This window comes from Trichechus manatus, unplaced genomic scaffold (assembly GCF_000243295.1).
Source record: "Trichechus manatus latirostris isolate Lorelei unplaced genomic scaffold, TriManLat1.0 scaffold00038, whole genome shotgun sequence".
In the NCBI taxonomy this organism is placed as follows: domain Eukaryota; kingdom Metazoa; phylum Chordata; class Mammalia; order Sirenia; family Trichechidae; genus Trichechus; species Trichechus manatus.
In genome coordinates, this window is record NW_004443974.1 from 3,637,841 (window position 1) to 3,650,344 (window position 12,504).

Sequence of the window (12,504 nt, forward strand, 5' to 3'; positions counted from 1 at the left end):
ATCAAGTCAAATGAGATAATATTTCTAAAATCACATTTCCCCTACATGGTTGTCAAGTGGGTCTGTAATATGATTGACTGAAAGTCATCAATAGGCAAAGTTAGAGGATATCAGCTTGCTTAAATGGTAAGATTCAGAAATTTAGGGAAAGGGTTAAGCAAAGCAAGAGGAAATACATCATGCTAGCATGTGGAAGTCAGGTTACCAAGAACCTCCAAATTTCCTTTGGGATGTAAAGCTATGGATAATAGTATCCTTGTAGACCAGGAATTCCACCAAGTGGGAGAAACTATCACTTACCTTGACCATTCTTATGGTCCTACTTTGGACACATCATCAGGGAGGACTAATTGCTAGCAAAGGATGTCATGGTTGATAAAGTAAAGGGTCAGCAAAAATGAGGGAAACCCTCAATGAGATGGATCGACACAATAGCCACAACAATGGGCTCCAATATACCAACGGCATGAAGATGATGCAGGACCAGGTAATATTTTGTTCTGTTAAATGGGGTCACCGTGAGTCAGAGCTGACTCGATGGCAACTAATAACAACAACCACATTCACCCTCTCCCACCAACCCAACTGCTCTAAAGATTCTGACAGTCCATGAAGGGTAAACAACTTGAACACTTTTAGTGCTTACTGTGAGTCTGGGTGAACAAAGGTCACTTTCCCAGGCTTATTATTCCTCAGTAAGCCTAACCCTTGAGCTGGCTTGAGATTTCTCTTTGCAGCCATGAATAAGAAGCACAGGGTGTTAATTATTAGTCCACAGGAGCAGACTAGATCTTAGTTTTACCACCATCAATGAGAGATCCAGTCATTCTGTTCCATGATTCAATCAACAACTACTTAGTGGAGCATGGCCATGTGCAGTCACTGCACTGAGCACTAAGGATTCACTCAGAGACGCTGGTGCTCATTTGCAAGGAGTCCACAGGCTCCCAAGTGAAGGAAAGCTGATATTCACAATCCATTGGTCCTTTCAGCTGGAGAACTTGGAGATCGTGCAGTGGAAATGCAACCTTATTCAAAATGTTCAAGAGATCTTGCATGCGTTTACTACTTTCTTTAATAATATTTCATTTGTTTCTTAGCCTTTGAATATCTAGAAGCTTTGAGAAAACAGTTTAGATGTTGAAAGGTTAGGCCAGGATTAAATTCTAGCCACATTCTTAGGACTCCTGGAAAAAATCCAAGAAATCCTGAATTCATTTATGCATTGACAAATATTTTGAATCTGCTCTGTGCCAGACGCTGTTGCCAGGCTCCAGGAATATGATGGTGCATACTAAGTGTGCAATGCCCAGCTGAGTGCCTGGCACATGGCAAAGGAAGATGTATTAGTTATCAGCACTGTGTTTGTATCTATTGGGTACCAAATAAATATTTCACTGGCCAGTATACAAAAGATCTCTGCTCCAAGCACCATGAAAAGCAACCAACATCTCTCTTCCAGATGATATTCCAAGTTTGGCTGTGAGTTAGACAAAGCAAGTCACCTGGGAAACCCTGAGATTTTGTACACTGACTTTTTCCCCACTGTGAAGCCATAAGGTTTGAACAAAATACATTATCATCTTTGAGATGTAGTTCCCTCAAGTTGTGAGAACTAAAATAATCTCAACTACAAACAGATGTCCATAAATGGTTATTGAATAATAAATGAGACCACCTCCTACAGGTCTAACCCTCATGAAGTCAATACACATCAGCTAGGTCTGAGGCTGAGACTTACTCAAAGACTGCTCTAATCTCTCCAATCCAGTAGGTATTAGTTGTTTATCAGCCATCCAGTCTCCCTTCCCTTGCCTCAGATAACAGCAACTTAATTTTGCTGGTAGGTCCCTGGGTGGGGCAAACTGTTTACAATGGGTTACTAACGGAAAGTTTGGAGATTTGAATCCACCCAATGGCACCACAGAAGAAAGCCCTGGCTATCTACTTCTGTAAGATTACAGCCATTGAACACTCTATGGAACACAGTTCTACTCTGACATATATGGGGTCACCAGGAGATGGAATCAACTCAACAGCAACGTGTTTGCTTTTTGTTTAATTTTGCTGGTACGGTGACCAGGACTAAGTGTTTCCTAGGAAGTGGGACTTTCAGCACTAAAGCTGGGACAGTCCTGGACAAACCAGGAGGGCTGGTCGCCCTGCTCCTGGGGATCCACCATTTCCCACCTCATCTGTGTGAGCCATTGGGTTTGACTCTGTTTCTGGTCCAGGTTTTTCTACCATTTCTGCTCAGCTGTCAGGTTATTAAAATATTTTATCATGCTGGATTTTACCTGAGAAGATGTAGGGTCAAGAGTTGCTAATGGCGGTCTTGCTACAGTAAATGAGAAATTTTAAAAATGGAACCACATCAGAGGAAACAGAGTCAAGCCACGGACACAGGGACAGGCCCTAGTGGCTGATTTGAACATCCGAATCACTTATGCTTAAAACAAGACTACATTACCCTACAAGTCTCCCCTCCTATAAATAAGCATGGTTAAAAAGACATTTTTAGATTTACTAATCGATACCTATTCAGTGTCTGATATGTACAAGAAAACTGTGCTAGTCCCACTCCCAGCCCTTGAGGAGTTCACAACTTACTTAGGTCATAACACGGAAGGAAAATTATTAGAAATCGAAGGTCACTTATGCTGAGTGGGCCGTTGGTAAATGCTCTTAGAATTCTTAGAAACCAATTTGGTCTGAGAAGATTTGGGAACATCTTACTGAGTGTGGCCTCAAAGGACAAGTAGCTTTTCCCATAGGTAGAGACACAAATGGAAAGACCAGCGTGAGCACAGCAGGTAATAGCTGTTCATCAGGTGTCCCTTAATGGAACATAAGTCCCTGAAGGCAGAGTTTTATCTGTCTCCATACCTAGCAGAGTGCCTGGAACATCAAAGTGCCCAATCATGACAAGTGAATGACAATCTGCTTGCACAGTGACTTCTAATAAAATAATGCAGGTAGATTAACGAATAAGGAGTTTTGATGTGAGATGAAGTTGAAATGGTCACCTCCTCCATTCACTTTCCATTCCATTAAAAAATTATAATAATAAGCTTGCATCAAATCGACACTGACTTATGGCCACCCCATGTGTGTCAGAGTAGAACTGTGTTCTATAGAGTTTTCGATGACTGACTTTTCAGAAATAGATCACCAGGTGATACAGAGCAAGGACTTTGGGCCCAGACTGTCAAGGGGGGACACCCAATTTTGCCACTCACTCTGTGATCTTGAACAAATTATCCTTTTTGGGTCTCAGTTTCCTCATATGTAAAAAGAGGAATAATAACAGTCCCTTACTCATAGTTCATCCTATAAGTAAACCAGTTATGCCTGGCACATAGCAAACTCTGAACAGTTGTTGGCTATAATTATTACTGGTAATCATCTCTCCATCTCTTGTACCTAGAAAAATGCATAGCACATAATAGGTGCCCAATCAATATTTTTTTCATGAATGTTGAATTAATCAAAAAAGAAGTGGGAGTGAAGATTCTTGAATACAAGAATATTGGGATATAACATATAGATCAGTGATTGTCAAGAAAGCAGATTTTAATACAGGTATCAAATGTACCCACTCTGTTCCAAGGGAGCAGAATCAGACAGGAACATTTTTTATAGTCTTAAAAAGTTCTCCAGGACAATCTGATAGTAAATACACCTTTCCTTACCTCAAAAGTCATTGCTATAAATATAAATGGGAGCTATAATGAAAGAAGGAACTTGAAAAGGTTAATCTGGCATTGGCATATAAGACAGGTTGGCCTAGACTAAGGAGGACAAAGTATGCTGGTCCAGATACTCTAAGGAGGTTATCCCTTAACCATTGTGCCACCAAGTTTCCACAAACAACGAGATCCTGCATGAAACAATTTTTTACTGCATTTGCTGGGCTTACAAGAAGTAAAAAAAAGTTGCTAGGGTGCTCAAGGAATTTCTTGGTCTTGATTCAGGAAAGGGATACTGAGGCAAGAATTAAGACACCGATCTCTTATTAGGAGGTTCCCACGGGACCAAACCAAAAAAACCAAACCCGTTGCCATCAAGTCAATTCCGACTCGTAGCGACGCGACAGGACACAGTAGAACTGCCCCATAGAGTTTCCAAGGAGCCCCTGGTGGATTCAAACTGCTGACCTTTTGGTTAGCAGCTGTAGCTCTTAACCACTACACCACCAGTGTTTCCTGCACAGCATTTTGCAACAGAGAACCCACAGACATGAATTACTCAATTCTCCAATGGTAGGTTCTCATCCTGATAAAAGCAGAAGAAAATCCCAGCTTAAATAAAAACATTATTGGATAATACAACCCAAACTGGAGGTGTCATTGTTCTTAGAATGACAACCCAGTTTAAAAAGAGAACACTTTTTTCTGGAAGATGTTGCTGTAATGGTGCAAATTGACCTCAGTAAAGCTCATTTCCACAGTGGTTTTATAGAGGTATGCTTTGTCTTAGCAGAAGGTTAGTTTGAAGAGCAAATGTTTCATGTCAATGCATTTGGATTTCCACCAAAGGAAACCTCTAGTGCTACTAGGGCATACTACTGAAATACTAATTTTTTGGAGGGCCTCCTAATACATCTGTGAAGACTTCTGCAAAATGGAAACACTGAAAAGATGAGAAGAACAGTACCATGTTTATGTTTATATCTGATGTTTGGTTGGATCAAGTAAAATTATTAGAAAAACTTCATACAATATCTCTTGGTTATTCACCAGCACCTCCAGCCTGCTTTATCCTGCATGGTAATTTTCATCTGCACCATATGGAAAAACTCAAGTTCAATCTTTGAAAGCAGCCATCTTGTGTTAGTACCTAGTCCAGAGTATCATGGTTTGGGTTCCATCTGAACAAGGCTACAATTTGTTGCAAGCATAACTAATGAATTCAGACAAGGCGGATCCTCTTCAGTTTTTATTATTAATCATTGCAGAATTTAGTATTGTACACAAGAGATTATTATCTTTCATAAAAACTTAGTAAATAAAAGGCACAGAAACTATGTTCAATTTTCTAGAAGCAACTTGAATGTTATTTGTAAAGACTCTCTTGTCCCAAGGACATGGGAATCCTCTGCCCTTTCAGGTCTGTCCAGTATGTAGGATGTATGATGATGCTTTGAGAGTGTGTCCTGGGTCTGCTCTACTGTCATTGCAGACTGAGATGATCCTTTCCCTGTGTCAACATGAATGCTTCCGCATGACCTTGCTCTTTTCCAAGAAGATTTTCACTCAAAATTTTTTATTCTTCTAATAAGAGAGTAGAAGACAGCAAACCTCTTCAAGGCTTTTGAGATTCTTTAAGACCATATAGGGGGAGTGGTGGTTCAGTGGCAGAATTCTAACTTTCCATGTGGAAGACCCAGGTTCGATTCCCGGCCAATACACCTAAAGCACAACCACAACTCCTCTGTCAGTGGAGGCTTGTGTGTTGCTATGATGCTGAAGAGGTATGAGACAGCTTCTAGACTAAGACAGACTAGGAAGACAGGCCTGACAAACTACTTCCCAAAAATCAGTTAATGAAAACATTATGGGTCACAATGGTACAATCCCATGGGGTCACTATGCATCAGGGGCTGACTTGATGGAGCTAACAATAACAACAAAAGATCATATGAAAAAACAAAATTCACCAGTTTTCTGCTCAGCTTTATATTTTATGTAATTTTGATATGTTACAATAAAGTTATAGAAAACTTAAAAATAAAACACTGCCTCAGTTATCCAAGGCTTTGTAACATCAAAACTTAGTGGTTTAAACAGTAACAATTGATCATTTCTCAAGACCGTCCTGGTCAATCAGTGTCTCTTCCACGGTCATGTCTGGGCAGACTCAGGTGCTGCAGTCTACTGATAAAGCAGTTTGATCTAGATGATCTGTGGCAGCCTCTCTCAAGGTCTGAAAGCCAGGCTGGGGTGGTGGGGCCGCACCTTCCATGTGCTGTTTCATGCTGGGATTCTTTACAAGGCGATCTCAGGGCAGCCTTTCAACAGGGTGAGAGAGAAGCTGCAAGGTATACTGGGCTCTGGAAGTCATAAGAGTCACTTCTGCCACTTCCTGTGGTCCAAACAAGAGAAATAGGCTCCACCTCTTGTTGCAGGAAATGTCGAAGCCACTTCGCAAAGGGAGTTGCATACAGGGGTGGGCCTCACTACCTGTCTGTGTGTGGCAAGAAAGCTAAGCATATTTTCTATATTTTTAATCGATTATATTTCAAATGCTTACATAAGTACCTACATAATATTTTGTCTCTTGGCCTACAAAGCCTAAAATATTTATTATCTGGTCCTTTCCAGAAAAAGTTTCCCTACCCCTGGATTAGCTGATCTTCAACTCAACACCTTCAGGAAATAGTTTCCTGAAAATATGTAGGAACATGATCAATGGACCCTCAAGATTTTTATAATAGGAACCTATTTGTAACCTGCCCTTATATGGATCTGTGATACTCTGGAAGTTGAGACAGTAAGATTAAAAAAAAAAAAAAAAAGATGAACATATAACACTTAAAGCATCTACTGCTTACTAAATTTTCTACAGAAGGTTTCCACAGACTTTAGTAAAGTTATTGACTAAGTTCACATGGAGATTTGTACTTCTCTGAGCTTTTGTTCCATCTTCCCGTCAATTGTATCATCCAGTACTTAAAAATAGCCAATTTATAAATAATTTGGTAGCAAAGTTTTCAGCTGGGAAATTTCCTCTTGAATAACTATGCTATGTGGGGCAATTTTTTTTTTAAATCCATAAACCTCACTTTATTAATTACTGAAATGAAGCCACTAGTAACTATATGCCGGTCCCTGGGTGGCACAAAATAGTTTGTGCTTGACTACTAACAAAAAGGTTGGGGATTTGAATGCACCCAGCAGCTCCCTGGAAGAAAGGCCTGGTGGCCTACTTCCATAAAGATTGTTGTTGTGTGCTGTCAAGTCGATTCCAACTCATAGCAACATTGTAGGACAGAGTAGAACTGTCCCACAGGGTTTCCAAGGAGCAGCTAGCTGGTGGATTTGAACTGCTGACCTTTTGGTGAGCAGCCTGAACTCTTAACCACTTCACCACCAGGGCTCCCCATAAAGATTACAGCCAAGAAAACTTCTACGGAGCAGTTCTACTCTGTAACGCGTGGGTTCGCCATGAGTTGGAATCAACTCGTCAGCAATGGGTTTAATAATTGTATGACAGTTTACTGTTGTTTTCAGTGTTTCCTCAACTTCTTTCCAGTTGCCCCTTTCTTGGGCCCTGTTTATTAACCAGAGTAGTTTAAGCTATGATAACAATATAAACTCCATAGCATCAAGGTTTCACACAAGAAGTATATTTTTTGCTTACCACACATTCCTGACAGTTGTTTGACTGGCTAGGGTCGTTCTTATCCATGCAGCTATTGGGGCCTCGGACTCCTTCCAGCTTATGGGTCTGTCCACTCCTAACGTCCTAATGTCACTATCATCAGCAAAAAGGGAAAGAACATGGAGGAGCCTTCTTGGGGAGGTTTTATGGCAAGCCGTGGAAGAGGCCTGCATTCCAGTGGAAATAACTTCATCACATGGAAAATGTAATTGCACTGTGGACCTGCAGAGCTTTCCACCACATCTCCTTAGCACCTTGTTCTTCTCTCGCTTTAAGGTGTATTTATATCATCAATCTGAGAGCACAAGAGTAAGGGAATTGCCTTACTTATTGCACCTTCTGTGGTTCATATAGGATGCATGGTGTCTTAGTTATCCAGTGCTGCTACAATAGAAATACCACAAGTGAATGGCTTTAACAAAGAGAAATTTATTCTCTCACAGTCTAGGATGCTAGAAGTCTGAATTCAAGGAGCCAGCTCCAGGGGAAGGCTTTCTCTCTCTGTCAACTCTGGTGGAAGGTCCTTGTCATCAATCTTCCCCTAGTCAAGGAGCTTCTCAGAGCAGGGACCCTGGGTCCAAAGGACGGGATCTTCTCTTGGCACTATTTTCTTGGTGGTATGAGGTCCCCATGTCTCTCTGCTCGCTTCTCTCTTTTTTATCTCCAAAGAGTTTGGCTTTAGACAAAACCTAACCTTGTGGATTGAGTCCTGCATCATTAACATAACTGCCGCTAATCCCACCTCATTAACATCATAGAGGTAGGATTTACAACACATAGGAAAATCACATTAGATGACAAAATGGTGAACAATCACACAATAACAGGAATCATGGACCAGCCGAGTTGACACACATTTTGTTGTTGTTGTTACTAGGTGCTGATAAGTCGGTTCTGTCTCATAGCGACAGAACAAAACACTGCCCAGCCCTGTGCCATCCTCACAATCGTTATTATGCTTGATCCCAACGTTGTAGCCACTGTGTGAATCTATCTCGTCGAGTGTCTTCCTCTTTTTCGCTGACCTTGTACTTTACCAAGAATGATGTCCTTCTCCAGGGACTGATCCCTCCTGACAACATGTCCAAAGTACGTAAGACGTAGTCTCGCCATCCTTGCTTCTAAGGAACATTCTGGTTGTACTTCTTCCAAGACAGACCTGTTCATTCTTTTGGCAGTGCATGGTATATTCAATATTCTTTACCAATACCACAATTCAAAGACATCAATTCTTCTTTGATCCTCCTTATTCATCGTCCAGCTTTCACATGCATATGAGGTGATTGAAAACACCACGGCTTGAGTCAGGCCCACCTTAGTCCTCAAGGTGACATCTTTGTTTTTCAACACTGTAAAGAGATCTTTTGCAGCAGATTTGCCCAATGCAATGCATTCTTTTGGTTTCTTGACTGCTGCTTCCATGGGTGTTGATTGTAGATCCAAGTAAAATGAAATCTTTGACAACTTCAATCTTTTCTCCGTTTATCATGATGTTGCTTATTGGTCTAGTTGTGAGGATTTTTATTTTCATTATGTTGAGGTGTAATCCATACTGAAGGCTGTGGTCTTTGATCTTCATCAGTAAGTGCTTCAAGTCCTCTTCACTTTCAGCAAGCAACATTGTGTCATCTGCATAACACATGTTAATGAGTCTTCCTCCAATCTTGATGCCATGTTCTTCTTCATACAGTCCAGCTTCTCAGATTGAATAGGTATGGTGAAACGATACAACCCTGACACACACCTTTCCTGACTTTCAACCACGAAGTGTCCCCTTGTTCTGTCCGAACAACTGCCTCTTGATCTACTACAGGTTCCTCATAAGCACAATTAAGTATTCTGGAATTCCCATTCTTTGCAATGTTGTCCATAATTTGTTATGATCCACACAGTTGAATGCCTTTGCATAGTCAATAAAACATAGGTAAACATCTTTCTGGTATTCTCTGCTTTCAGCCAGGATCCATTTGACCTCATCAATGATATCCCTAGTTCTACGTCCTCTTCCGAATCCGGCCTGAATTTCTAGCAGCTCCCTGTCGATATGCTGCTGCAGCCGCTTTTAAATGATCTTCAGCAAAATTTTACACACATTTTGGGGGGACATAATTCAATCCATGACACGTGGGAAAGTGGATATTGAGTGGAATTATGTCCCAAGTCTGAAGACCCCTGCAGAGGATAACATTAACACGAAAGACTGTTTTTCTGTTTTCCCCTTATTGTTAAGTCTGCAATCATCCAAGTACGTAAAATGCCAAAAATAAAAGAAATACAATGTAAATCTGATTAAATATATGTTATTGATACTCACAGAAGAAAAATATCTGCCAACTGTAGATTAGACCTGGAAAATTAAAGCACCAAAGTGAAACTGGCAAATGCTTCTGTCCTTGAGAATTGGCATTTCTGAAGCCAAATCAAGAAACAAAACAAAGTACAGTTAAATGATAAACTTTTCCCATTTTATTGGAAATGATCCGGGCCTGACAAAACAAAAAGAACTTCTGTATGGGAGCCATGCAATAAAATCACAGTTAGTATCCAAATACTTTCCATTTAAAGCACCAAAATAAATAAATAAATAAAATGTTCACTTATTCAAATTTATTTTCCATTTCACATTTTATCTTCTCAAAATTAAATCTGAGGGGTCACTGTGAGGTCACTTGTCATTTACGCAAATTTTGCTTGCGAATGCATAGAAGGTCACCATTCTCCTTGACCTTTGAATATCCTGCTTCCCTTCTTCTGGATTTCAGTAACAAAGATTATGAGAGTGGCAAAAAAACAAAATGAAAGTAAACAGCATCCCTGACTGTGAAAGTTACAAAAGGATGTTTTCAGGGTGTGAAGAAGGCATGGAGTAATAAAGCCACTTCTAGGAGCAGAAACAAACCCCAGTATGTTTATCTACATGCTACTGGCCCAAAGACAACAAGTTAAATGAAAATACTGAGCCTCATCAAACTTTTGCAAGAATATGGGAAAACTCCTCTCCTTTCTCCTCTTGTGCTGTAGAAAGTGGCTGTCTGCAAGCACCCAGTGGGAAAAGATCATCACCTGAGCCTCAGCTTCAGAAGCTCAGGAATTCGAAGTTCAGACTCAGTAAAGAGAAAGTCATAGAAGATGACTCACTGAACAAGCAAGATTAATTACCTGCAACAGACCAGGAAATATACTTATTAAAAAAAAAAAAAAAAAAAAAAACCACTTTTGAAGTCTCTTTTCACTCACTTCAATGTTTATGATGACCAAAGAAAAACCAAACCCATTGCTGCTAAGTCGATTATGACTCATAGGAATCCTACAGGACAGAGTAGAATTGCCCCATAGAATTTCCAAGAAGCAGCTGGTGGATTCGAACTGCCAACTTTTTGGTTAGCAGCCAAGCTCTTAACACTGCACCACTAGGGCTCCATGTTTATTTTAATAAAAAATCAATAATAATTCCAAATAAATATTTTAAAAGTAGAAGAAAAAAAAAAAAACAAGCCTGGATAAAACTCCCAATCACCCTCTTACATCAAAAGAAGACAAAAAAAAAGAATAATAATCATAACATGGCAGATTTTGTAAACACAGTACATTTTAAATTTCCCTTTTTATTTATGTAATTCCTTCTGAGGACTATGTGTATACTATTAGGCTGATTCAAAACCAAATAGCTTTAAAATTCAAATCAGTCATCATAAAAGACTGGATGTAAATCACTGATTTCTCATCCATTGGTTGGGAAATTAAATATTTTCAGAGTTATAACAGTTTAAATGTCACTTTCCCTTTGGAAGATAGAATTCAATTATAAATCATTTTCTATTTACATTTTTAGATTCTTAATTTAAAAAAAAAGCTAGTGAAGGCCTAACTTAATTTTAAATCACCACATGTATGGCTGTGAACTAAACATTTGTTACCAATATATAAAGATTAAAATTTTATCTTATGGGTTTTTACAGCCAGAAAATTGCACCTTTGTCCTTGGACTCCATATTTTCAGACCGTCTCCATTCCTGGGGGATGGAAAATCACCTAGATAGAGTGGTTTGGTGGTTCCTCTCCCCATAGCCTCAAACCTGAACACATCAGCCTCCACAATGGAGTCTAAAATTCCAAGTTAGAAATCCATTCCTTTGGTTATGATTTCTGCATAACCAAGAATTATTTGTTTAAATTTTCATGATCTGGGAATTTCATGATTCAAACACATTAAGGCTGGAAGGATCCTGCTGCAAGAATCACTTTGCAAATCAAGAAACTGAGAAGCATAAAGTGGCTGGGCCAAGTCACATAACTCATGGCATAACAAGGACAATTTTCTTGTTCCCCTTGTGCTTATTACAATAATCCATTAGTTAAGCACTAAGGATGATTTTTTTTTTTTTTTTTAAATTAGCCAGTCAACTGTGCTGGGGGCCCGAGACCAGTAGCACCTGCTTCTACTCCCAGCTGTCTACACTGGGGCCCCGTGGGCCAGCAGCTCCTGCTGCTCTGCCCAGCCACAAACCAGAGGTGCCCACTCCTACACCCAGCCACCCACACCAGGGCCCGCAGACCAGTGGCATCTCCTACTCTCTCCAGTTGCCTGTGCCAAGGGCCCAAAAACCAGTGGCACACCCTCCCCCGTGTCATGCTCTACTGGACAGGGGCACAAGCTCCCAGTAGGCACTGGTGGACTGGCAGCATCCTTTTGCCTCCCCTAACACCATCTCTCTCCCTGCAACCAGAGGCTTATGCCTACTCTGACCACTCCCGAGCAACCCTGCCCACATGGTACCATCAGTGAGAGCTTTCATACCATCCATTTGGTGACTGGCAACCTGGCAATCAGCAGGGCAATTTCACAACACCCAACCAAGTGACAAGTGAGAATGTTCCCTGCACCCACACTCAGATGACAGGCCAGACACATCACCTCACCAGTAATTCCAGCTACATCCCCAGCTACCTGACAAGACCAGCGAACAGAGACCCATGCTCACACAGCCAGCCACAGCCCCACTCACCCAGAGAAAAGTGGTGAGAGCCCCAGTGCAGCCAGACTAGCAGCCAGAGTAACACACACACCCAACCTACTTGACTATATGAAAGCAAAAAAAAAAAAAAAAAAAAATTAGGATG

The 12,504-nt window shown here is 40.6% G+C and overlaps 1 pseudogene; it reads left to right on the forward strand.

The window, feature by feature from the left end:
- The first annotated feature begins 466 nt into the window (after nucleotides 1-466).
- On the forward strand, nucleotides 467-5,317 carry LOC101352010 (DNA polymerase epsilon subunit 2-like; annotated as a pseudogene).
- Nucleotides 5,318-12,504: the final 7,187 nt, after the last annotated feature.